Genomic DNA, 23,724 nt, shown 5'->3' with positions numbered 1-23,724 from the left:
ATGTACCAATGACAGTAATCCTTACACACACACACACACACACACACACACACACACACACACACACACACACACACACACACACATACACACACACACACACGCATGCATGCACATACATAGACAGACACTCACACAGATGCAGTGCAGTGCACCTCCACTAAACCAGCTTGCACTGAGGTTGGTAAGAGAACACTGCCTAAGTCTCCCAGGTTAAGGATTAAGAAACGTCAGCCATCAGTCCACACAGCAACATACCCACCTTCACTCTTTACATGCACAGCCAGTACACCTCTAATGTCACAACAGTGCAAACTTCATGCCTTTAAGGCCCACTGAGACCGCACCTATCCATAGTAATGCCGTGCCAGTGATGGTCTGCACCTCTCTTTCCAAGCCATTCCTGCTCCCATAATGTTTTATTAGGAAGAGTCCATTGGCTGGGCATCCCAACCTAGTGCATTGTAATTTGGAGCACATTCATTTTCTCTACTCAATGCCAGAAGTCTAAACAAAAAAATTGGCTGAACTTGAAGCTATGCTGTATTTTGAATGCATTCACATATGTTTAGTTTCAGTGACATGGTTTTAAGACAATGAAAATACTCCCTCTGTTCCTAGGATTAGCTTCCATCATGTCTTCAGACCAACTAGTAATTGTGGGGGGTTATCAGTACTACTGAAGTATATGACTTTATAGCAGATTACTTAGGACACCAGATATGAACTTCCAGATGTCCAAATCACCCTAAACAAGATAAATTATTACTCTGTAACTAGGTGTAGAACACCATCTATGTCCCCTTTTGTGTGTGATAGCTATCTTAACACCTTAGCTGAAATCCCATTAACCACAACACCTTTCTATTGGAAGGCTTTGACTTTTAAACAATAAACCGTCTTGTTTACATTAAAGGTTTCTGTCATTAATAGTGCTTTCTTGACATTATAAATGCTAATTCTGATCTACAAAGTTAACCATCTTATCAGAAGACCTCAGTAACCATCAGCTTATCCTTACAAATGCTGCCTATATACCTCTATAGAAATCACTTTACCTTGTTACACCTGACTATTTATCAGTGACCACTTCCTTGAAAACTGGTGCAGCTACCTAAATAAATTTGCTTATAATCCTTGTGTGATGGATTCCCTTGTTAGTTACAGCCCATGGCTCTGATTTATACTTCTACTACTTCTTGAATAGTTGTATTAATTATGCAGTCTCTATCTGCACCAGATATAATGACAAATTAAAAAATGAACCCTTATGGTAGAATATCTGTATAAATAAATTATATAACAAGAGAAACTATTAATGCTTCTGTAAGTCTCATTCTACTTACCTTGAGTACAAGCAAACTAGTAAAAGAAAATAAAGGAACCATTAGGAAGCGCACAGCTAAATATTAACTTAAAATTTCCTCTAAAACCAAATAAATCTTTCTTTAACTGCATCAGGAACAGCCAACAAAGTTAAGAGCCAGCCCACACTACAAATCTTTACTCAACTATATCAACAAAGTAAAAATCTATCAATCAACAAAGTTAAGAGCTGCTCCAAAATACTGCCCACTCTGACCCAAAGGAAACAGATAATATGCAAGTGACAGACTTACAGCAAATTTTACTCCACCAACAGTTACAGTTATCCCACAGATTCCACAGTCACAGCTACCCCTTTAATTGCAATGGAACAAGTCCTGTCAGCCCTCTCAAAAGCTAAAAATGGCATAGAATGTTGCCTGATTATCAGAGCAAACTACAGTTTATCTAAATCTGACTGTGTTCTCCTCTGTTCAGTTCCACTATCAACCAGCCTGTAGGGCAGCATGTATTTTTTTTCCATTTATAATGCTGAGTAACTTGTGTGTGTGTGTGTGTGTGTGTGTGTGTGTGTGTGTGTGTGTGTGTGTGTGTGTGTGTGTGTGTGTGTGTGTGTGTGTGTGTGTGTGTGTGTGTCTGGAGGGGTGTATCTGGTGGGATGAAGGAAACCGCTGCCCTTGATGCAAGGGGTTAGTGGGAAAACTAGGAAATGACAATTGATCAGTAGTGTAGTAGCAGTACTAATTTCTCTACAGAAGTGAATTTTGATATTCCTTTTGTAGTTGTACTGAAGTAGTTCAGCGCTTCATGTGTGGTAGCTGTATTAGCAAGCCACATGCTACAAATGTAACAAGCAGCTTGCTTCAGTTTTAAAAGCAAAAGCAGTCCTTTTTTTGTTTCTCCTTGAGGGGTGCAGAAATGGGTCCTGTCAGGCTCCAGCTCATGAGCTGAGTAGCTGTAAACTGGAGAACAGCACCAGGTGCTATGTGAGCCAGATATGTGTGTGTGTGTGTGTGTGTGTGTGTGTGTGTGTGTGTGTGTGTGTGTGTGTGTAGTGTATGCATGAACGTGTGTGTGTGTATGGAGGGGGGCTGTCATACTTCCACATTCTCTTAGATTAACTAGCAAATCCCGAACCTCTGAAAGGAACTAGGCACAAGGATACTCTGTTTATATCATGCCTTAAAGGAACTTAAAAGTATAACAGAACAATATTTTGCAGGATAAAAAACATTGGGTTCAGGGAAGACTAGCCACCATGGCTAATTCTTTATATTGTGCATTAAAGCTACTTGCAAACATTCAGTCCTAATACCCTCAGCACTCCTTAGCAGAGAGTTTATCTGTTCTGCCACTAGACACCAGAGAAGGTGGGGATTGCAACTCTGTTCCCTTGATACAGCAAACACAAGCCTTGGCTCTCAATGCCAGTGATGGTGAACCTCTTTGGATCGGAGTGTCAAAAATTCGGAAAATGCGTAACTTGACTCTGCAGGTGTGCCCCCGCCCAGATAAAAATAAGAAAAAAAAAATCAAAATAAATAAATAAATAAAAAGAAATAAAACAGCATAGCTCTCAATATATCAGGGATAAATCTCAACAAAATCACAGACAAATCTAAAATAAGAGACATGGACAGTTTTATACTACTAGTGCTATTAAGACACTAACAAAAAAGTCAGTGTGAATTAATATACATTTTCTGAAGTAAAATAAGTCTATAAATATATTTTTTGTCATTAGTAAGTGTAAAAAGTCACCGGTTTTAGGAGGGATTAAGAGGAACAGTTGGGAGGAATGTAAAACAGCACACTTGTAGAAATGCAGATTACTTTTCCTTTCAGAAGTGTAACCACGAAGAGAAAACAATGTCAGCACTGCCCTTAGCAGACTCTTATTAAGACAGTATACTGAAATAGTCTTTGAGGTTAATAACTTTCTTAACACTGCAGCAGTGTTGGTGAACTGGCTTCTGGCACAAAATAATTCAAAGCAATTCACAAGAGCAACAAATGCAAAAGCAGTGTCTTTAGTAACTCGGGTGTTGGTGATTGCTGGTGTGTCACCCAAAATGTCATGGAGTATCACCTTTGACATGCATGTCATAGATTTGCCATCACTGCTCTATGCTAAGCAAGAAGTTAATGAAAGGGGGCATATTTTACTTAATCAGAAGTTTGAAATTGTTATCACTGGCAATATTCACTGATTACAACCACCGGTGATTTGTGAGAGGCTGTGCACATATATGAGGCAGCAGCAATAATGGGACAATTGAGAGGGATGGTGGTGTGTCCATGTGGAGTGAGGCTTCAAGATAAGGCAGATAGCCTAGTATGAACCTATGAACCTATGATCCTATGCACTATCTTTAAATTATTCCTTGAACTCACATAAAAAATGAATACAGCAAAAGGTCTTTGCAAACAGAAAGAAGAATAATGAATCTCTAATGCCTGGTATTACTGACTGACTGTAATCATCTGTGATAAATGAGGGCAGTGAAAAAAATAACAGGATATATCAAGGACATTCTGCCAACTCAAGGCAGGTAAAAAGTGTATGTGTTGTGTGTGTGTGTGTGTGTGTGTGTGTGTGTGTGTGTGTGTGTGTGTGTGTGTGTGTGTGTGTGTGTATACGCACACATGCTCATGAGTGTGTGTGTGTGTGTGTGTGTGTGTGTGTGTGTGTGTGTGTGTGTGTGTGTGTGTTTGAATGTGTGTACGTGTGGGATAGTAAATGAGGGAAGTGTCTGTGTTAACATGATGCATGGGCTGCTAGTATTAACTACCATAGGAAACTGCTGCTTTGCACTCAAAGCAGTTATGGATGTTTCCAAGAGAAGTAAATTAGCAAATAATTAGTTTTTACCTTACTGTGGCTAACATGTCTCTGAAATGCATTTACCCACATCACAGAAACAGTCCCTTCTGGCTGCAGCGGAGATTACTGGCAGTAGTTTTCTTTCTGAATCCCTGTGCGTTTCTTGTGCAGGTCTCAGGACTGCATGTGCTCATTCAGTTTTTCAACTTCTGATTTGATGTATGGTGACCATGCAGTTTTTGTAACATTTTTTTTAACAGTAAATTAAAATGGTTTGATCAAAATTTTCTGGTAAACCTCTTACAAGTATTTTGTTCCTCCTGCTTCTACATTCTAATCCTACCATCTGTTTTTACTTAAAGTAGGGATTTCACAATAGGATAGCAATAGTTGTTTATCCATGCTTTGTGTTCTGCCTTCCAAGTCAGATATCCTGTTTTCTGAAAAAGAACATTATTTTTATTAATTTCATATATAGGTACAGTGATAAAATATTTTTTTTTCTGAAAGGTTTTCATATATTTCTTGTAGAGTTGGCATGGAAGTTTAAGCCAATCACTACAAAGCTCTGCCTAGATTTAGAATATGTGGCAAACAGTTTTCCGTTTTCTTGTTTGTATCCAGATTTGCATCTTTTATTAGTAAAACCCATTCCCTCCTTACCCGTTTCCTCAATCTTAACTTCCTTTCCTCCACTCAACATGGCGTTAGGCCAAAACATAGTACCAGCACTGCTCTACTGTCTTTTACTAACACCATCTAAAGTCTCATAAATGAAGGCCAACTTGTCATCCGTTTTCCTTGATATGTCAAAAGCCTTTGAGACCATTTCCCATCAAATCCTACTCAACAAACTGTCATCATATGGCCTCAGTTCAATTGCCCTGTCCTGGTTCCATAGTTTTCTCTCTAACCATCAGCAAGTCACCAAATGGGAAAACACCCTTTTCCTCATTCTTCCTATCTCTATAGGAGTACCCCAAGGTTCCATACTTGGCCCTATTCTCTTTACAATATTTACTAACAACCTCAGTTCTGCAGTCCAACTAGGCTCCATAGTCCAGTATGCTGATGATTCCACACTTATCTGTAAAGCCCCTAATCCCCAGGAACTACAAACAAAAATGCAAATATCTTTTCAGGATATAGAAAAATAACTCACTAACTATCAATTCATACTAAACCCTAACAAAACCAAGTTAATAGTTTTCAGTAATAACAAAGCCAAAACATGCCGGTCCCCTCTAACAATACTTACCACAAAAGGAACCAAAATGAACCCACAAGCCAAATCAAACTTCTAGGTGTCACAATAGATGATAACCTAAGATTTGATAGCCACATCTCCCTCATATTCATAAAAGTCCACACCAAGCTAGGCACCCTATATAAAGTCAAACCTTACCTTACTGAAAGTGCCAGACTAGCCACTGCCTGCTCACAACTACTTTCCACCCTCCTCAATGGATCACAAATTTTTACTAACCTGGGTAAATCAGACCTAAATAATCTAGAATCCTGCTACAGCAAAATTGCCAAATTTGCTACAGGCGACCCATACAGAACCCACCACTGCTCAGTACTCTCCATCTCAACTGGCTAGAACTCTTAAACCTTTTAGCCTTCAACCAACTGTCCATAGCCCACAAAATAATTCAGCAACCCAATGACTGCCCTGCACTTACTAACCAAATCCAACCCCATATAAATCTCAGATTACTTAGATCTTCAAACAAACTAGATTACCCAACCCCACAACACTCAAAGCACCTCCCTCTACTCTTATAAAATTGCCAAGCTCTAGAACACCCTTCCTCAGCATATAGCAAAAAACTCTTAACTAATCATGAGTTCAAACACCTCCTAAAGAACATCTGGCAAAACATTGGCTCTGCTCCTGTCATACTCCTGGCTAAGTCTACCTGCTCCCTGACCATATCTCTTATTACTGCTCCCTCTCCTATCTAGCTCATACCCCACAGCTACTGTTTTTTGTCTCCACATGGCTAACTTGTTTCTTAGACTTTCTTCAATTAGCAGCTAGACTGCTTTAAGATCCTAGGCAATCATACTGTTTCTTACATTGTAACCTTTTCCGTCACTATTTACATAAAATATGTCTCCTTTTAAATACTGCATGGTCATGCACACTGTTTTTTTAAACTATATTCTTTGTCTTTATGATTGACTAATTGTTTTACTATTAATTTATACTGTTAATACATCCAAAACATTATTAATATTGTTAACATTGTTAGCATTATTAGTTTTCTCTGCTGTATGACAGGAGCTTTTCTCCCCCAGGTCTACGCTGAAAATGGGCTTTGGGCCCAGATGGACATTACCTGGTAAACAAATGAAATAAATAAATAAATGCATTTTCTTTGTCTGATTTTACAATAGCAGATAATTTAGCTTTAGTGGTTTGTAAGTCCAGAATACCATTTTCCTTTGTCATTTTGAGAAGTATTGATGGTAGCAGTGGCAACAGTAATTCCACCTTGAAGTGGTAAACAGTTGTACCAGTCTATAATATAAGGATGTGACGGCTGTCAGGCAATGGGATGCAAAGAATGAAACAATAGCTGTCCTCCCACACTAGAATATTATTAATATGCCATCTCAGGAATCAGGACTCTAGTCATGGTTTGGCTAGTGAATAATTATGGATATGACTTCAAAGTAACATACAAGGCCCCTTCAGCTCTTCAGAGAGGTTGGGAAAAAGATAAATAAGAGAGTCAGTGGTAACATATTGCTGCTGGAGCAATAATTGTGTTTGCATTTTGATTAGTTTCATTTGGAAAGGCCTTACAAGTGGTGATAGAGGCATTGAGAGTATTAAAATAGTTTGCAAGTAACACCCCACTTGTAGATCAATGTGTGTGTGTATGTACCTTTAAGAAGTTATCCAAGGGCTTGCACAAGTCTATAAATACTGAGCACGTGCAAGTTTGACTTCCATTTTGTAGTAAGTTGTTGAGATGCAAGCATGTATGTAAGGTCTGTTTACCAGTTTGTTTATATTTTATTATGCTGTTATCCATCCTGATGTGTTTGTATGTATTAAAGCATCTAAAAGAAATACCCCACCTGCTTGTCATCGCAACATGGTGTCAGAAGTGGCATGTCTAAATGGACACGGTGTCAGAAGTGGCATGTCTAAATGACTTCAATCCAGAATGAAATACAAATTCTTCAGTTCGAGATCGAGAGGCATTGAGTTGAAACTGGAGGAATATAAAGGAGTGAATCATCCCTACAATAAGCATACTTCACAAAACAGGTCAGAAATGAATTTCAGATGTTAAAACTTGCTCAGCACTATTTCTTATTCACAAAATATGAAATGCATGCTGAATGTTATAAACAATATCCACATAAACCAATATGTCCGATATTGATAAAATATTCAAATTACTACAGAAAATGTTTGAAATAAAGTCCAAATTGCATAACATTAATAAAATAAAGGAAATGACTACATTTTCACTAAGCACATAGTTTTCATAGTAATGAAAGATATTCAAGTTATCAGAAGTGTATAAAGTGTTTGCATGTTTGTGCAGTATTACAGTAAAGTCAGTTTGCATTATACAGCCATTACAGAGCATATTTCGCAGGGCACAGTGTTTCAAAGAGTTTATTGTGCATTTGAATGTTATGACAAGCTCACAAAACAGCTTGTACATAATTACAAGGACCATATTTTCAGTATGTTTGTACATACTTTGTTGGCACGGCTGATGATTTTGAAAACCCAATGCACTTGTGTTTAACAGTAATATTGCTGAGAGTGTTTGAGTAAGAGTACAACATTTTCATATAGGCTGCATTTTCTGATAAAAATGACCATACAAAGGTATTTATCCTGCTTAATTTAGCTAGGTCAGAAGCCACAGAGAGGGAATGTTCATTTGTGTATGCACCTGCTATCTATACAGAAGGGGGAAAACTGTCATATTGTACCAGCTGAGTCAAGGGAGCACCCTGAGTCCTTAAAACATAAATTTAGAGAAATGTGTAACCCCACCAGATAAATATTACAAAGGAAAGGCACTCATTTTACACAAGGGGTCAAAAACCTGGTGAAACATTTGCAGCATATATAACCAACTTGAGAAATAAGGCTAAAACATGCAAATTTGGTGATTTAAGAGATGAGTTGATAAAGGATAGACGTGTGTGTGGTATTAAAGATGATGCGGTGAAAAAGATTTTGCTTTGTGACAGTGATTTAACTTTGAACAAGACCATTGAGATTTGTCAGATGTACGAGCTCACAGAAAAGCACACAAATATGCTTACATATGAGAATAGTTCTAGAAGGCACAGTGATACAGCTCATGCCGATAATGTGCACCACACAGTTAAAAGAAACAGGCCCAAGCACATAGCAGCAACTGTAACCCCTGCAGCACTCACTGGCAAACCCCAGAGCTTTCCAGCAAATTCCAGAGTTCACAGTGTCTTAGTGAAGCATAAGAGTGAGTCAGCAAACTGAAAGTATGGGCCTCAACCCAGTTTTACTGTCAACTGTCATAATTGTGGTGGAAGTCATTAATCTAAAAGGGAAAAATGTTTAGCTTTTGATCAGCAGTGCCACAAATGCAATAAATGGAATCATTTCAAAAGGTTTTGTAAATCAAAAGACTTACATTCTTTTATTAAGAGGAAACATTTTAAGAAACAAGTTGATCAATTAGAGAGCTGCAACACTACTGTTTATGTTGATGGCGTGTCAGTGCTTCATGAAACAGTCAATGCGGTAGATTTAAGGGCAAAGAATGACATATTTTGTACTGTTCTGATAAATGGCAAACCCATAGAGCTCAAAGTTGACAAAGGTTCTAAGTGTAATGTTATGTCAGCAGAAATATTTGCTAGAGTGTGTCATGGTGAAAGGCATGATTTGCAAGGTGTGTGAAGCTTGTTGCTTATGGAGATGGAGAAATTCAAACTGAAGGCTCAGTAGTGTTTTCATGTTACTCTGCTAGGAGAAGCTGTGACTTTTTATTTTATGTGGTCAAGAGGCACACCCAGTCATTATTAGGGCTTAGAGACAGTTTGAAAAATGGGAACACTTTCATTTAATAAGGAAGTTTATCATGTTAACTTGAAATGCAACTACTGTAATTTCACCCATTACATTTTTTCTACCTATGCTGATCTTTTCAAAGAAAAACTAGGGAAGCTTCCAGCTGTGTACTCCGTGAAGTTAGACCCAGATGTCAGTCCAGTTATCAGGCCAGCATGAAAACATTTCCAATAGCCATGCAGGACAAAGTCAAAGCCGAGCTAGATAAAATGATGTGACAAGGTGTGATTTGTCCAGTTGCAACTCCAACTGAATGGAGGTAGCTCATAAGAAAAGCTCAAATGACATCAGAATATGTATTGATCCATGAGATTTGAACAAATGACTAAAAAGACCTCAGCATCCAATGGACACAATCAAAGAGGCTGCAGCCTTGATGCCAAATTGAACTGTTTTTTTCTGTCTTAGATGCAAAGAGTTCATTTTGGGAAATTCAGCTTGACAAGAAATCATCATTGCTTACTATGTTCAATACTCTGTTTGGCAGGTACAGAATTTTGAGAATGCCACTTGGGATAAATTCTGCAAGGGAAGTCTTTCAATGTGCAATGGACCAACTTTTTTCTGGGTATCCTTGTGCTATTATAGTCGACAACATACTAGTAGGAGGTAATGGTGAAGCTGAACATGACAGAAACCTCAGAAAAGTTCTGGAAAGGGTGCATCAAATAAATCTTAAGCTCAATCCACAGAGATGCAAATTCAGGCTTCAAGAGGTTACTTATGTTGGTTATTTATTTACTAATTCAGGCTTATGACCAGACCCTTCTAAACAAACAACATTCTCAAGATGCCAGCTCCAGACAATGTTGAAGTCCTGCAATGTTTTCTTGGCACGGTTAACTATCTAGGCAAGTTCATTCCAAACTTCTGTCAAATATCAGCACCAGTCAGAGAGATGACATGCAAAGATGTATCCTGGTCTTGGTTAGAGCAACACCAAAGACCATTTGATGTCCTGAAACACAGCATTGCTAGTCCACCAATTCTCAGATATTATGATATTCACAAACCAGTTACTCTTTCATGTGATGCTTTTTAATTTGATCTAGGTGCAGTCATTCTACAAGAGGGTCAACATGTTGCCTATGCATTGATAACTCTTACCCAAGATGAAATGCAGTATGCCCAGATCGAGAAAGAGCTTCTGGCAATTGTGTTTGCATGTTCGAAGTTCCATGATTATGTTTATGGTGGACCTATCCAGATTAAAGCAGACCACCATCCTCTATTCACTGTCTTGAGAAAAGCTATGTATTCAGCTCCAGCCAGGCTGCAATGTATGATGTGGAGATTGCAAAACTATACTTTCACTCTTGTCTACAAGAAAGGCAAACTTCTTTATCTTGCTGATACATTATCCAGGTCATCCAGAAACACCGCAGAACAGAACGAGAATGAGAATCTTAATTTTGAAGTCATGTAAGTGAGAAATTTTTCTTCCACATGTCTTGATGAGTTGAGAGATCACACAGCCACAGCTCCAGTTTTGCAAATGTTATAACACTTCAGTGAAGGATGACTGTCAGAGAAATCTAGTTTACCTCAAGAAGTGCAACCTTATTTTCCATACAGAGATGAGATTTTGTCTGACAAAGGTATCATTATGAAAGGTCCAAAAGTAATTCTTTCAAAGTCCTTGCAACAAGAGTACATTACTATCTTGCATCAGGGTCATCCAGGAACCAACTCTACCAAAAAAAGGGCGAGAGGACTAGTATTTTGGCCTTCTATGTCACAAGACATCGAGAAAGCATTTTCATCTTGTTGAGTGTGTAATAGTACAAAGCCACATCAGCAGAAGGAACTACTTCAGCTAAACCAGATTCCTGAACAAACCTTGGTCGATAGTAGCCACTAACATTTTCAAGTGGAATGGTCAACATTATTTGGTGTTAGTAGACTCTTACTCAGATTGGTTCAAGATTGACCTACTTCCCAGTTTGGCATCCACTACTGTCATTACTAAGATGAAGCATCATTTTGCAGTCCATGGTAGTACGCACAAAGTTATTTCTGACAATGGCATGCAGTTTACAAGCCAACAGTTCACAAGATTTTCTGAAGAATGGGACTTTACTCATGTCACAAGTAGCCCTGAGTACCTGCAGTCAAATGGTTTGGCAGTTCAAAGTGCAAAACAGTTACTAGAGAAGTCAAAATGAAATAATAGTGATGCTTTCCCGAATTTCTTGAATCTCAGAAATGTTCCTCATGATAAACATCTTGGTTCACCTGCTCAGAGACTTCTGTCGAAACAAACCAGAACCACATTACCAATCAGTAGTCAACTGTTGGTTCCATGTGTCAAGAACAACAGGTCAGTCAAAGCCAATCTGTTGAAGAAACACCTTACCCAGAAGTCCTGTTATGATAAGACCAGCAAGCTGCTCAATCCATTACGAGAAGAAGTGGTAAGGATGCAAACGTCCAGAGGTTATGTTTAGATTGGTGTCATGAAGAATATTTGCCCAGAGCCAAGATCATACATTGTGAAATCACAAGGAGCAGAGTTTAGGAGAAATCAAAAACATTTGAGACCGGTGTCCCAGCCTATACCACAGCACATAGCCTGTGAGAAAGACTCTTTATCTCTGAGTGAGTTGTCCGGTCTTCCAATTCTTGAGGAAGTTCCAGAGACTAGTCCCATTCCAATGATGAATCCAGAAGTTCCTGATACGAGTTGTTCACCAAAAGACTGTCCCTGTTGCTAAATTCAGTCCAAATTGTTATACTACAAGATTTGGTCATATCTCCAAACCATGTAGCAGATACATGGCAACTTGGACATGAACATTATCTTTTGTTTCTAATGTATATAGTAATGCATGTCTAATGCTAATATTGTTTATAGAAAAGGGCAATCTTTTTAAGATGGAGGATGTAGATCAATGTGTATGTATGTACCTTTAAGAAGCTATCCAGGGGCTAGCACAAGTGTATAAATACTGAGCACATGCAAGTCTGACTTCCATTTTGTAGTAAGCTGTTGAGATGTAAGCATCTATGTATGTAAGGTCTGTCTGTTAACCAGTTTGTTTATATTTTATGATGCTGCTATCCATCCAGATGTGTTTGTATATATTAAAGCATCTAAACGAAATACCCCACCTGCTTGTCATCTATGTTAGAGAGGGATGTGCTACACCATTGTTAGTGGAATTTTGTACTGCTTGGGGAACTCCAACAATGGAGTGCTTTCTGGAGTCTTCTAATTGCAGTGTCATTCTACTGGCTGAAAAAAACTCTGTTCAGATTCAAACTTGCAGTCACATAAAAATCCAAACTATTTCAACATCACTGTTGTGCTCATACCAGAATTCACTTTGCATTATCTATGCTTCATGTCAGATATTCAAAAATGAATAACAATCTTATGTTAGTGTTGCCTTATATCATGTGGTTTGACTAGTAATAAGGATTTCATAAGACTCTGAGTCCAGGATCCATGAATGTCTACATGTCACTCTAAGCCCATTTGCTCAATGAGTAGTGATGAGTGATTTATTTCTGATTCATTAAACAGCTCTATACATCATGCCTGCCTGCAAAACAAGGGTAAGTGGTAGAATATGCCAATGAGGGAATAAGGAGCTGAATTATATGATAATAAAGCAAATTATCATGGTCAAGTAATTGAGAAACTTATGAATCATATACTTATATGACATGCTCACTTTAGCCCTGAATTACAAGATTTGCTGGAATTTTGTAGTAATGACCTAAGAACACTTCAAAATAAAACTGAAAGTATCATTATATTTGATATTCACTGCATCATTTAAGAATGGGGAGATTTCCCAGCACTGGACACATGCACTTGTTAAGCCTATCTTTAAGGGAAAGTGGAATCAGAGTCATACAGACCCATGAGTTTAATTTCTTGTTGTGGAAAAATGATGAAGATTATTTTGGATAAATTATTGCCAGAAAAGGAAATGTTGGGACCTGAAACCATATATCAGCATGCATATCTTCAAAACACATCTATAATCACCAGAAACATGATGTTCTACAATAATATAATAATAGCTATAAATAAAAAATGTGTTATGTGTAATTTATATAGACTTAAACAGCATCTGATAGGGTCATACACAAAACACTGATAAATAAATTAGTACATCTAGGTAGTGATGTAGTCTTTTTTTAGAGTAATGCAACTGTGATGTCTCCTCTCTGAGTCAGTAATCAAGAGTCTGAATTCTCACCACTGACACTGGAGAGGCACGTTCACTTGGACAACAAATACATATACACAGTATTTCCAGATGCAGCTGTCTGCATCAAGTACAATTTCCCTTAAGAGCACACAGGTAACACAGTCAGTCCAGGGTCTGGATTTTTCTGTCTATCTCCCAACAGGTCACCAATAAGATTCCCCACTGGCACAGCTATAGAGTTGAGTCCTCAGCTGGGTGTCCAAGCCAAGTCCTCCAGCATCCTCTCTGTGAAACCAGTGCTTTGCATCCCTGTTTCAAACAGATGACAGATACAGTCTTTGAGATTTGATTTTCACACACACACACACGCACGAACACACACACACACACACACACACACACACACACACACACACACACACACACACACCTGGGAAAGGCTGGCACAGATTTATTAGCTATGCCCCCTTCTGCCTAGACTATAAGGTAGTTGCTGCCACCAGACACTCCAAAGCCTTCTACTCTAAGGCTCTTACAAAGGTACCCAATTATACTGAGTGAAGTTAATATTAATACAAATGGTAATGTTTTGACCAATTTAGTAAGGGTTTCAGGAGTTCCACAGAGTCACCAAATCCATATAAGTACTCTAAAAGGTTAAAATATTATCTAAAGGACCAGCCACAATGAAAAGTTTAAATATATTTAATTATAAATAACAAAAGAACATGAAAATACTAAATATCTATTTACAATAAAGATCAGAGTTTCAGCCACAGGAAATATTAAAATAACACAGATGAATAGATTCACACAGATACAGAAAAACAGTACTTAACTAATCTCACTATATTCCCCTGACTGATCTAAAGAATTATTATTCCCTGGTCACTTGCTAGATGAAGTGGGTGACAGATCCTTCTGTGTCAGGTTCCAGAAAACAGAGTGCTCTAAGACTTCAGTCTCATCTAGTATTAAAATATAATTTTGGCCTGGATTACAGAATGACATCACATACATCTGGTCATCTGACTTCTGGTTCCCATACTACACCCTTGGCTAGAAGCTGCTGTAATTTAGCACATATGTGTAAATAACACACACACACACACACACACACACACACACACACACACACACACACACACACACACACAGCTTTGCTAAGATCTGTTGCAGCTTCTGGAAGTCATAAACAATTTCAAACTTTTGCCATTCCAGAGTAGCAAATAGTTCACTGCAAGATACAATCTTTATGGCCTAAATTAAGAAATTTAATTTCTCACTAGTTTTCAAAGTTAGCTGGACTGAGATTAACCTCTTATCCTCCATTATCCTCTGTTAACATATATACATTTCAATTCTTAACACAGTATAGTCTGATATAAATGTATATTTCTTTTCTGTCTAGCAGTACACACTGTTGATATATTTTTAACACAAGCAACTTTACAAATACATTTTCAACAAAAGCATCTGTACAAATCAGTTGTATATTCAAATGCCATATAATTCTTTACAAAATTCCAGCTAGCTATGCTGGCATATGATACACATCTACTGCCCTACTTCTCCTGGAATAGCTGGCTATACCTCACATCATCACAGTAACATGATTTTTTTTTAAATAAGAGACATCTTTATTAAATTATCGGGTCTATATTACATAAACAAAGTTTCAGAACTTCAAGTACCATATGGTCGACACCATATGATCGAAGTTCTGAAACTTCAAAACTATAAAAAAACCCTCCTAAACAAACAAAACAAAATGATTTAAGCAGAGGGGCAAGCTGCCTTGTACCCTCCATGTGGGGGGGCTGCACCCCCAAACCCCCCGCTACTTAAATATACCAACTCTGAGATTGCACTACAGCATAGGAAAGGGAAATCTTCCCTTTCTGCACCATTCTCCATCAAAGTGCGATCTCAGAGTTAGTATATTTAAGTAGTGGGGGGTGTGGGGGGTGCAGGGGGATAAAACACTTCAAATTAACTTTTACTTTGTTTTTTTATATAGTTTTGAAGTTTCAGATCTTCGATCATATGGTGTCGACCATATGGTATTCGAAGTTCTGAAACTTTGTTTATGTAATATAGACACAAATTATCATGTATGACATAAGCAATCATACATTTATATAAATGAAAACAAACCATATTGATATAATTTTATTTGCAAACATTATACATCATAAACTGTATTGGCATAATTTTAGCTGCAAACATTATGCATCTCTTGTAATCTATCCTGTCACGGTCAGTCAAACATTACATAGCTCAGTCAAATCCTTACTTCTTTTAAACCTCATTCCACCTCTGCATGTATTGTTCCCACAATTCCCATTTTTTCTATGCAATTTGCTCATGTCTTTTTCCTAAAGATCAAAATTCTAGTTACTTTATCTCTATTACTATATTCACTATTTCTAAAACAGTTGGTTTAGACTTTGATTTCCATTTTCTAGTAACTGATTTTTTGACAGTCAGCATAATTAGACTCAGCAAGGCCTTACTACATCTAGCAATTCTGATTCTGCATCATAGGTCAAAAATATTTTCCTTTGTTACACCAATTTGCTTACCCAATATTTCTGACACAGTAGTCTGCAAGGAATCTTTAAAGTTTGCCAACGGATTACACTCCCAGAAAATATGTTCCCAATTAACTCGTTCTTCTCTATCACACCTCCAACATTTGCTGTCTACCTGAGGAAAAACTCTTTGAGGTCTACAGTACTTTGGGGTATAAAAATATCTATGTAAACACTTCCAAGCAAAGATAAATATTCTAGACTTTGTTGCATATTTGAGAGACATACATATATCCCCCGTTGTTACTTTGTGAATTGTTCATCCAATCTCTATTCTCAATCCTTTCTAACTTCCTCTGATTGATTATTATAGTTAATGTATCATGCAATATTTTGTATGATCTATTAATTATTCTTTATTTAGCATAAGTTTCCGTTCTAGATTCTACTAAAAACTCTACCAGTGCTGGTCTTTCACTTAGGATCCCCCTATTTCTTACTCTTTGCCTATACTCTGATATCAGTCCTTGATAGGGAAAGCAATCTCTAGTCTGCAGTCCAAATAAACTGTTACCCTCTTCCTATTCTATTACATTTCCCTCTATAATTATTTACTCTCAATACCTTGGGTTTTTTGACAGTTTTCTCCAATAAATTCCAGCTTCCTCTTGCCTATTGTTTGCATCTCTAATTGCACACATCGTTATTGGCAGAATCTCCTTTTTCCCTTCTCATTTTGGCTTAGTTATTAGAATACTTTCGGCTACATTATGAATATAATATTCTGTATGGTTATTATTCTCTGTCCAAAATCCCAGTCTCTCCTTGTTTCTTGATCTTCCCCATTTCATCATCATCTCTTTCCACTTTGAATTATAAGTTTCTTCTTCTCCTATATATATATATATAGCAGTCTTAACTGGGTATCTCTGAAATACCCCTTCAACTTGAGTAATCCCAAACTGCCTTGTATTATTGGAAAAATCAGCTTATCCCACTTGACACTTACCATCTTCCTCTCCCAGATAAAATCCTTCAGCTCTTTAATTGTTATCCACAATTTATCCTCTGGTTGATAAAAGCATGTCTGACCTGTATATAAAACTAAAGGGACTAAAAATGTTTTAACTGCTTGTATCTTCCTATCCATACAACAGAGCTTCCAATTTCTCAGTTTTTGCATTATCTTTTGTTAAGCCTTTCCCCACATATCAATTCCTGCCATGCAGCATCCTTTTTAATCCATACTCCTAAGTACTTCAATTTATCATGTCTCCATAAATATGGATATTGCTGAAACAATTTGTGTGGGGGTACATAATTTATAGCTACTGCCTTTGTTTTAGCTTCATTAATTTTGTATCCCTAAAAGATTTGGAAATAACTCAAAATGTTTCACAACACTGAAATGTCCTTTTCTGGTTTTATCAGGTATAAAATAATATCATCTGCAAATAAAGTCAGCTCTTCATGACTACTATACCAATTATATCCTTGAATTTCTGCAGCTCTTATTTTTTATTTGCCAATTGTTCTAAATATAATGCAAATAACAAAGGGGAAAGAGAACAACCCTGCCTGGTTCCTCTTCTCAAATAGAAATTATCATCTTATCTGTCAAATGTTTTCTCTGCATCAAGACCCACCAAAAACAGTGGTGTTTTCCTACATGCTTCTTCCCTCTGAATCATCAGTGTTCTTTTAATGTTGTCAAATGTATGCCTCACTTCCACAAAACCACATTGATCTATATCTATAATTGTTGTCATCACCATTGCCATTATTTTAGCCATTATAGACATGAATACTTTATAATCATGGTTTAGGACTGAAATGGGCCTGTATGAAATTCAATCTGATACGTCTTTACCTTCTTTAGTTATTATAGCCATCACCACCTTCTTCCAGGATGTTGGTGCTTCTCCTTCTCTTAAAATATTGTTGAACAAAACCTTCCAGACCTTTATCAGTCTTTTCTCTCCTAGCCTCCAAACTTCCACAGGAATGTCATCTATTCCTGAGAACTTTCCTATGGATTCATTATACATTATAATTTCTATCTCATCTTCTCCTATCCTGTTAATAATTGAGCCTCATCTGATGCTAACCGTATTTAATTCTTCCATAAACATTTCCATTTGCACCTTTTCTTCATTTCCATATTCCTCCACTTTATACAGACTTTCATAAAATTTCTGAAATATTTCTTGTACCTCTGCAGGATCTCTTGTTATGTTCCTTGTTACAGGCTCCCTAAGCTTGGTGACAACCCTTTTTACTTTCTGTTGCCTGAGTCATTGTGGTAAAGGTTTTTGTACTCTGGAGTTATTATAAAAAACAGTGGCTTAACAGCAGTCTTTCTAAACTCATGCATATTATTAAGGTAATCCCTTGTTTTCTGCTTAACATTCTGCAATTCTCTTCTTCCTGTTCTTTGAGATTCCCCCTATACTGCAATACTTTAACATTTGTGAGTCCCTCTAAATAATTCTTGTTACTTCTTAACCATCTCTCTCTTTCTTTTAAATCCACCCTATTTTTAAACTCCACTTTAATTTTATCCCACTCTCTAGCTACATTTTCAGAAGAAATGTCTGTCTTCTCTAACATCTCCTGAATAATTTCCACTACCTGTTCCTTAAATTTCTGTTTTTTTCAACAGATAGGTGGGAAAATGCCACTGTTTCATTTTATTTCATTACCCTGCATTTTTATTTTATTCTTTATTGGTACATGGACTTAAATAGTTAGTGCATGTACATCAAAACTTTATATTAAATGCACATGTTCCTGTGAAAAGTAAGTTCTGTCTAGCCTAGCACAGTTTTTGTATCTTTGGGAATAATATGTAAATTCACTCCAAACTTCTATTACTGAATTTGCATCTTCCATGCCAAATATTTTCATAAATTTCTTCAAAAATCTACCCCTCCTTTGTTATGTTTTCCCTTCTGAGTCACTCAGAAGCATCTTCACTGCTGCCAGTTAAATTTAAATTCCCACCTATAAGCAATATACGTAATATTCCATGCTGAAAGCTTACTATTTCTCCCAGAATTTTCTTAAGCTCCATTATAGAAGTTTTAGGTGGAATATAAATACATGCTAGTGTAATGCTCTTTGCTTGCCAGTAGCCACTAAGTACTACAAATCTATTATTATCCTTTTTATCCACTTCTATAACTATAGGAGCTATTCTTGCAATTAATATAAGTGCTCCTCTTTTCCTTTGTCACAGGTATTCAGATAAATAACCATTCTGAAAACCTTTCTTTATCAAACTCACATGTTCAGTTCTTTCCAAATGTGTCTCCTGTAGCATAACTATTTGCACTCTGCATTTTGAATATAGTTCATGACTCTGCTTTTTGTATATATCTGTGAAGCCATTAACATTTAAACATAATGTAGAAAATGTTATTATGTTAAAAAGTTATTATTCCCACCTTTTATGTGAAACAGCTTTTTCGTTAAGCATCTAGTTCCAGCTTTTGTATTACATGCATACAATAATGTTTGGCAGGTTAATCTTTTATACGGTTGTTTCTTGTCATATCCATTTGAGCTTATGTCACATCTTGCAAGAAAAGAAGCACTAAGTTTCTACCAAAAATGGTACCCACCCCTGCTTTAATTGTTCTTGCTGCAAGTTTATTGAGAAGATTATGAGTTCATACATCTGTTAACTAGAAAAAATATTGTTTTTAAGTCTATGCTAGTTGCAATACTGCCAATATAGTTTATTTAGCTGCTTGTTGTATATGTTCATGTTTTTATGTAGGTAAATCATAGGTTCATAGTATTGGCCCTAGGGCCTATATAACCCTAGCCAAAAAGGTACCCTGGCTTTCACCACCCAGGATAATTATTTTCCTGTGCCCCTGTCAAGCAGAGCCCCAGAGGTGTTCCCTGGGGTAAATTTCCTATTTCCCATCCAATCATAAAGATTTTTTTGAAGAGTGCTAATAAGGAGTTTTGTTTGCTATAGACAGGTAGTTTGTTCCAGTGTATGGGAAGTCTCTTGGACAGGAATCTATCCCTCCAGCATGTTCTGTTAATTGTGGTGACAAGGTTTAGGTCTCTAGAGCATGTAGCTCGGAGGGATTGGGATTTCTTTAAGTGGAGCATGTCCAACCACTCTGGGTTTGACATAGCTTTGTATGTTAAGCAGAGATCGCCTCTGAGTAGGTGATATGCAAAAGAGTAAAGCTGGAGTTTTTTGAGATGGTCTGTGTAGGGCATCTGTTTGAGGCCAGTAATCCTCTTTGTGAGGAATTTCTGCGGCCTTTCCAGTTGTTGTAGATGTCTTGTGAGGTACATACCAAAAGGGGCGTTGTACTCTATAATGGATCTAATGAGTGATGAGTAGAAGAGAACAATGACCTCTTTTTTCCTGGATGAGAAAACTTTTGTGATGAGGTGTGCCACATAGAAGGATTTCCTGACTACTATGGTGATGTGATTATCAAAGGAGAGACTACTGTCCACCTGTGTCCCAAGGTCTCTTATCACACTTTTGGTGTTAAGTAGATTACCACCTATGTGGTAGCTCATGGGTACAGAGTTTTTACCAAAGGGGATGACAATGCACTTTTTGGAATTAAGCTTGAGGCCATGGCTTTGACACCAGGCATCTGTCTCAATGAGGCCCTTTTGTAGGATGTCCACATCATTAAGAGTTTTGATTATGGCTCTTAGTTTGCAGTCATCTGTGAACTTCATTAGCCAAAGACCTTCTGTGTTAGCCTGTACTTCAGAAAAGTAGATAACAAACAGGAGAGGACCTAGGTACTCCACTTGTCACTGGTCTGAATTCGGATTTGGAGTCTGCTACTTTCATAGTGTGGGATATTATAGTGAGCCAGTTGGCAACCCATCTTGTGACAAAGGGATTTATACATAGTTTAGTGTGTTTGTCTCTAATTCCAGAGTGTGGGATGGTGTCAAAAGCCTTGGCGAGATCTAGATAGGCTGTGTGAACCACCTTACCCTCGTCTACCGCTTTGGTGACTGCTTCAAAGAAGTCTGTCAGGTTTAGGAGACATGATCTGCCTTTTACAAACCCGAACTGGGTGGGGTCCAGAGTTTGGAGATTACCAATGTCTTTGTTTATAAGTTCCATGATGATACTTTCCATGGCCTTGCAGACCAGGCTCATTAGACTAATGGGGCGGTAGTTCTTGGTGTCCGTGGTGGCTCCCCCTTTGTGGAGTGGAATAACCGTCGCTGTGCACCATTCAGTGGGCCCAAAGCCTGAGGTGAGGCTATGATTGAACATGGTGCTTAGGTGGGGTGCCAGTTCATTCTGTAGTTTATCTAGAAAGCAGCCCGGGATGTTGTTAGGTCCCATGTATGCTGTGTTCTTGGCTTTGGAGAGTGTGGTTTTTACATCTGCAGTCGTGATTACAGGAACTTTGCATTCTTCCGGTATAGAGATGGGCCCTTTATTTACGTCAAGTCTATTGTTGTGGCCACTACCTCTTATGCAGAGATTAAGGGACCGCATTGTAGAACATCAGTTAGGCATTAGATGGAGAATTATTACTAATTCCCTTGTGAAGCATGTGAGGGATTGTGGTATATCTCATACTTTTAGATTTAAGGTTATACAATGTATGTATAAAAGCATAAGAGGTGGTGGCCACAACAATAAACTTGAAGTAATAAAGTACAGTTTGATTTTACTTTTACCATCCACTGGGTCTGAACACTATAGTTAGCATTAAGCCAGTTCTAAGGACAAAACAAGCTAACTTAAAATGAAAATGATTATGTATTTTATAAAGAGTTTTATGTGAGTTTTCTATGTTGTTTATGCATATACTGATGTCAGTTTTATTTGAATTTTACTTGAATAATAGGTCTTAAACACTAATTAGTGTATTAATGATTGTTATATTGGAGAAGTGCTTTGACTGGGGGGGATTTAGCATCTTGTGATGTGTTTGTGTATGGCATTTAAAAAGAGTGTTAATGATTGTTTTAATAAACACTGAAGAAGGGAATGGTTATCCCAAAAGGCTTGTCTTAATAACATAGCGTTTTTAAAGTCTGGCATGTGTTTTTACTTTGTGATTTCTTTGCTGCTGAGGACTTTAATTTACTGGTATGTGATCCTGTGTTTTTTTCCAAAACCATAGTGAGGTCTAAAGGTGGAGTATTGTCCTTTATTGGAGGTTTAAGTAAGAAGGTACCTTTAAGAAAGGCCTTACATAATTTGGTTGATGCTAAAAGAAAAGGATTATCTCCAATGTGATAGTTCAAGATGGCTGCTAACTGAACCTTAATAGAGGAAAAATGTACTCTGTCCTGAAAAATCAAGGCAAGGAAATCTAAAACAGCTGGAAGCAGAGTGGTAACAGATCAAATTCTCTCTGATGAGTCAAAAGGAAAACCTTTTACATTTAATTTTGTAAACCTAGTTGAAGATTTATGAGACTAGACTAAGACTTTTCAAACTGGAGAGGAAAGACTGGAATGTCTAGCCATCATTGGAATTGGAGAAACCATGCAGTCAGCTTGAGGCCTACAATATCTGGGTGAACTTATCCTGATGGGTGCGATATGAAATCTGGACTGGGATCCAGTGTCCAAGGAGGACATACTAAATAAGACCAAAGGAAGGAAACTACACTTGTCGAGGCCAGAAGGGAGCAATGAGGATTATTGTATTCTTCAACCTAAGTGCTTTCTGAAGAAACTTCGGGATGAGAGGTAGGGGAGGGTAAGCATAAAGGAGACCGGAGGGCCAAACATGGACCAGAGCATCTCTTGGTTACTGTCCCTGAGGTGAGATAAGGACAAAGAAACTGCTGCATTTGTTGTTGAGGAGGGATGAAAATAGGTCACAGCAAGGTTGACTCCATCTGTGGAAGATCTTGTTTGCCACTGACTCATTGAAAGACCACTCATGAGCCATGAGGATGGTCCTGATGAGTTTGTACGCTAGAATGTTGGATTTCCCCAGTATGTGGATTGCTACAAAAAAGCAACTGGATAAGATCCCCATTGCCATACTCTCATTGCTTCTCAACATAGGGAATAGGATTTCATCCCCCTGTCTGTTAATTTACCAGACTACTGCCATGTTGACCATTTGTAATGCAATAGTCCCTAGAGAGAAAAAGCTCAGGCAGCCCTGCAACAGTAGAAGCGCTATTGTCAGCTCTAGGATATTGATATGCAAATTGCTCTCTTGTGGGACCACATGCCTTGTACAGTCCATCCCAAGTAATAACCCCCTGTCCCAAATAGGAGGTGTCCATTGTCAAGGTGGTGCTGAGGGAAGGAAGGATAAATGGACAACCTTGGTTGATCTCCTTGGAGTAGATCCACCAAAGAAGAGAGTCTCTGCAAGCTTGAGGCAATTTTATCAGATGATTCAAGGGATAATAATGAAAAGACCATTGCACCACCAGGGTCTATTGAAAAATTCTCAGCTGGAAGTAAGCAGTGGGAACTAGAGTTATTGTAGCGGCCATTGACCCTAGAGCTTTTATGATCAGTTTTGCAGGGGGAGAAGGAATGGAAAGAATCTGTTTGATGTGTGTTTTCAATGTAGGAACTCTGTTTTGAGGTAGAAGAGCTAAACAATTGACTGTGTCTAAGCTAGCACCTATAAAATCCACAATTTGAACTGGTTGAAAATGAGATTTGTGCATGTTGATGGTGATTCCCCGTGAGAGTGACAGTTGAAGCAAATAATCCATGGCTTTTACTAGTAGATGCCTGGTTGGAGCAGTAAGGAGCCATTTGTCTAAATAAGGAAACACTCTGAAT

This window comes from Protopterus annectens, chromosome 7.part0 (genome assembly GCF_019279795.1).
Source record: "Protopterus annectens isolate FY-2018-M chromosome 7.part0, PAN1.0, whole genome shotgun sequence".
NCBI lineage: Eukaryota > Metazoa > Chordata > Ceratodontiformes > Protopteridae > Protopterus > Protopterus annectens.
Note: the sequence above shows the minus strand (reverse complement) of the source record.